This window comes from Microchirus variegatus, assembly GCF_963457635.1.
Source record: "Microchirus variegatus genome assembly, chromosome: 17".
Lineage (NCBI taxonomy): Eukaryota > Metazoa > Chordata > Actinopteri > Pleuronectiformes > Soleidae > Microchirus > Microchirus variegatus.
In genome coordinates, this window is record NC_139818.1 from 12,803,889 (window position 1) to 12,807,506 (window position 3,618).

A 3,618-nucleotide genomic window follows, 5' to 3' on the forward strand; every position below is an offset into this window, starting at 1 on the left:
ACATACGCACACACACACACTGCCCGGAGTGTGTCTCTGAGCAAACATTCGCGTACGACGTATTTATGTCATCTGTTTGGGTTTTTCGGCTCACACTGCCGCTCTTGTCGGCGTACACCTGCCTTCGCCTCACCGTAACGACTGCCAGCTGCGCGCGCTACCTTGAACTCTCGTCTCCGCTCGTTTGGCTCTTCCTGTTTGACGGGAAACGGCGGGGTCAGCTGACCAGACAACGCCGGCACACCTGCGGCTCTGAATGTGCCATTATCCGTGGAAACATGCGCTTGTTTTGACAGCCCCCCCCCCTCCCTTCCCTTGTGGAGGCCTCACACTCACTTTACTCACTAAAGCACATGGTTTTCCCACCACATTTCATCACACTCCTGGGCAGCACTGCCGACAGCACTCGGTGGCATGGGAGGACTCTAAAAAAGCCCTCAACTTATTTCTATTCTTCCCCTGCAAGTCCTGAAATGCAATCTGAGAAGTCCTTACACAGAGGAGTCTGTGCTGCGCTGACATGGTCGCAGCCGTCACTGTCCACCCCCCCGAGGGGACGTGACCCCTGCTCAACTGTCCACTGACGCCTCAAGAGACTGCGCTCCCCAGACACAAAGCATGACTCAGTGATGTCATACCCCAAAGCGCGTGCGTATGTACAGTCCTGGTGAAAGGGGCTGGTCGTATGTCACCACGCAGTGTAAACGAAACCGCCTCTGTCTGTCTGTCTGCGAAAGGCCTGAGCGAGCACAGACCATCTCAGCTGTAAAGCTGTTTCGTCGTTCGCTCTGAATTTCTTCTTCTGTGAAAGGTGACCGACCACTCACCCGGTTTGACCACGACCGCGTCGGTGTTTGAAACCGGAAAATTCACAGACGTCCTCTGCGAGTAGCTGTCAAACACACTGGTGTCCGCTTGTACATGCTCATTTACAAAGTTTACATCATATTATGATATAAAGACATTTTCCATTTAACCCTTTAACACCTAAGCCTGGACTTTTTTTGCTTATTTTAAAGGCGCCATATGTAAGAATGTGGCCAAAAACTGTTAGTACACTAAAATTCAAAATACAGATGTCTTTTAGGTTTTATTTTCTCCGCCATTGTAGCTCAGACGTGACTCGCAACCCATGGTTGCTCGGCAGCTGAGACTCTACTGACTGCAATGATTAGTAGATGGCCGTAGGTGGCGCCACATGCGAAAACATGATTTCAAAACCTAAACATGATTTGCAGTCTGCAAAAGATTTTTTTTTAATGCAAATATTTTTGTTGTACTATTTTTGTTGGTGAGTTCAGTTTGTTATGAACATTATTCCTGAGTCTCTGTGACATTTTAGGAGGATTTTATGGCCAGTTGCTTTAAATTTATTACATAATACACCTTTAATGTATTTTGACAAAATCATGTTCATTAGGACATTAAGGAACTTGGTTAACTTGGAGAAATAGGGTATAATAGTCTACTTTAAAGCAATGCACAGTGTAAGTTTGGAGTGTTCACAGATCCTAGAATTAATGTTTTTGCTGTATTATTAATTATTTTTTACATGAGCAGTTTAGTTTGACCTTGATGCGTCCTTTTCATGTGCGTGCAGACCTCAGACTTAACGCTGACTTCACTTTAAAATGCCAGCAGTTGCACCTCACACACAGTTTGCGGTTCTGTCTTTGGCATGAATCGAACACAAAGAAGAACGTGTGTGTGGGTGACATCCAACACGGCCACTACCTGCAAATGCAATGTCAGAGCAAACGAAAAGCAGAATGTGAAGGTTCATTTCAAGCTCAGGGTATAAAAAAAAAAAAAAAGAGTCTGCGCTCTCCCTCACGCTCTGCACTTGCTCGACTGGAAATGTTTTCTGTGGGCGGGTGGTACTGCTAAATTGCTTTTTCACCCAGACCACATTTGAGCTGCCAAGCAGAGACAGCGCCAACATTTAGTTTCATATTACCTACTGTTTTGTTTATATGCAAAGTTCAAGCCCATATGCTATGTTTTTGAAGGACGGTTACTTTATTGTGTGTCTTTGTGAAATGGAAAATCACTTGCAAACATTTTTGCAGTATTTTTCCTTTCTTCCTCTTTCGGTTACCTGCTTTTTCAGTGATCCACATGTTGGGCTTTGGAACTTCACTCATGGCTGGGGTCAATTTAGAGGCCCACGGAGGGTCAAATCTGGCCTTCGGGATGAATTTGTTAAGATTAATATTATTATTACAGGTTGTTCATGATTTTGTAAGAAGATACTTAAAGGAGTTATATTATACCCTATTTCTCCAAGTTAACCTAGTTCCCTGGTGTCCTAATGAACATGTCTGTGACATGCTTTGGTCAAAATACCATAAGGATGAAGCACCACAGCAGTTCAATCACCCTGCCAAAACAGCCCTGTTCAGAACGCTCTGTTTAGTAGTATCACTTTAAAAAAATTAAAAAGTCAAACGAAACTTACGGGACAGGAAATGACATCAGCCACAGAGTCTACTGGGCATTAACAGCAGTTAGCATTTGGAACTCTGTGCTGCACTGTGGAGCCAAGAATAGTAGAGCGCTTTGTGACGTACCAATGAGTGCGGAAGTCAACATCGCATGCCGAGTTCCTTTTCCACTCGGACAGGGGCTGCCCAAACCTTTCACAGTTGGCCTACCAGCACGATGGCTTGACATTAGCACTGATGAACTGGTATAGCTAAGTGGTATAGTCCACAGAACTTGGTGTGGAGGGCTGGGTTTCAAATCCCAGTCAGGGCAGGTCAGCTAATACCCACAAACGTCAATAGTATCTGTACTAAAAAAGATTACTTTTCCTACCTGAATACTGTGTAAAACCTTCACACTTCTTCACACCGCCATGCAAATTCACATGCAAGTTCAGGGAGGGTGTGGTTACACTTGAAATTGACCACATGACTCTAATGTTATCCATTATTTGGTGAAAGTGATGCCGTTACAGCCCTCCCTTTGTTTCAAACCATCCCCGGTTAGTAAACACATATATTAATACCCCATGTGGGTTGTCTTTATCAGGATATTGGCATTACATTCATTAGATTATAGGAACTTGTAGAATATTTGAAAATAGCTTTTTTAATCGTAAATATGTGGACCCTGAAAGCACCGAGAGAGGAGTGGGACGTCATGATAGTCGGCGACTCAAACTGATAGCATCAGGCCCAGAGAGTTCAAAAGTAATGCTGAACTGATGTCGGCTCCAAAGACGTAGAAGTCATTAAAACACTTGCTTTTCATGGTTATGCTTTTTGCGACAGCAACTGCACATGCAGAAAAAAAATAAAAAGGAAACTTTTTGACATAAAGCTCATGACATTTAAAGGAAAATTTAAATGTTGTGATACTTTCATTCCACTCAGCTCTGTTCAGCTCTGCCCTTGACATCCCATACCACGGTGTTGGGTCACTTTTTGGTTACTTTTCACAACTTTTCTCGGAGCATAATGCTTGATTGAAATGGGGCTTTGGTGTTGCTTTCAAACATCTGCGTCTTCTGTGGCACATCTGGTGCCTAAAGACCGCTCTGACGCGTCATGCGGACTCGTCTTGGGAGGAGATGACGGCGTCCCTAACCCTCAGTGGCAGTTGGAGAGTGACCCA